Below are 1,142 nucleotides of genomic sequence, written 5' to 3'. Positions count from 1 at the left end.
TGTTGCTGCGGTATGGAGGGAGGGGTGGAAACCGTGGAAAACTCGTCTCCGTGATTGAGCGGGAGAGTAAGTAGTATAGGACATTATCCATTGTTAGGGAACGGTTGTAATGGTAGTGAGAATGTAGAATCGTCTTTGGAGCGGACCTGGGAGTGGCAAGCATAAGGGACGAAGACGGGGAAACATGTCGGATGCGATCATACCAGCACTAAAGCACCGGATCCCATCAGAACTCCGAAGTTAAGCGTGCTTGGGCGAGAGTAGTACTAGGATGGGTGACCTCCTGGGAAGTCCTCGTGTTGCATTCCTTTTATAATTATTTTTTGCGCCTTGTGACAAACATGTCGCACGTGCACGATATATATTAATCCCGTTATATTATGTTTGACGTTTGCGATATGTTTAAGCTCGATGCTCATTGCTCGCGCGTCTTGGGGCGGCTTTGTGGCACGAAGAGCGCGTTCTGGAAGGGGTGGAAAAAACTCGTGTTGCTGCGGTATGGAGGGAGGGGTGGAAACCGTGGAAAACTCGTCTCCGTGATTGAGCGGGAGAGTAAGTAGTATAGGACATTATCCATTGTTAGGGAACGGTTGTAATGGTAGTGAGAATGTAGAATCATCTTTGGAGCGGACCTGGGAGTGGCAAGCATAAGGGACGAAGACGGGGAAAGATGTCGGATGCGATCATACCAGCACTAAAGCACCGGATCCCATCAGAACTCCGAAGTTAAGCGTGCTTGGGCGAGAGTAGTACTAGGATGGGTGACCTCCTGGGAAGTCCTCGTGTTGCATTCCTTTTATAATTATTTTTTGCGCCTTGTGACAAACATGTCGCACGTGCGCGATATATATTAATCCTGTTATATTATGTTTGACGTTTGCGATATGTTTAAGCTCGATGCTCATTGCTCGCGCGTCTTGGGGCGGCTTTGTGGCGCGAAGAGCGCGTTCTGAAAGGGGTGGAAAAAACTCGTGTTGCTGCGGTATGGAGGGAGGGGTGGAAACCGTGGAAAACTCGTCTCCGTGATTGAGCGGGAGAGTAAGTAGTATAGGACATTATCCATTGTTAGGGAACGGTTGTAATGGTAGTGAGAATGTAGAATCGTCTTTGGAGCGGACCTGGGAGTGGCAAGCATAAGGGAC

At 49.0% G+C, this 1,142-nt stretch overlaps 2 non-coding genes across 2 annotated transcripts; both read left to right on the top strand.

Moving 5' to 3' along the window:
* Nucleotides 1-189: 189 nt before the first annotated feature.
* LOC123178665 (5S ribosomal RNA) lies at nt 190-308 on the top strand. Its single transcript, XR_006489759.1, has one exon. It is a non-coding gene; the product is annotated as a 5S ribosomal RNA (ribosomal RNA).
* A 367-nt stretch (nt 309-675) lies between these two features.
* On the top strand, nt 676-794 carry LOC123178664 (5S ribosomal RNA). Its single transcript, XR_006489758.1, has one exon. It is a non-coding gene; the product is annotated as a 5S ribosomal RNA (ribosomal RNA).
* Nucleotides 795-1,142: the final 348 nt, after the last annotated feature.

This window comes from Triticum aestivum, unplaced genomic scaffold (assembly GCF_018294505.1).
Source record: "Triticum aestivum cultivar Chinese Spring unplaced genomic scaffold, IWGSC CS RefSeq v2.1 scaffold45468, whole genome shotgun sequence".
NCBI lineage: Eukaryota > Viridiplantae > Streptophyta > Magnoliopsida > Poales > Poaceae > Triticum > Triticum aestivum.
Note: the sequence above shows the minus strand (reverse complement) of the source record. Positions and strands in the feature narration are given on the sequence as shown.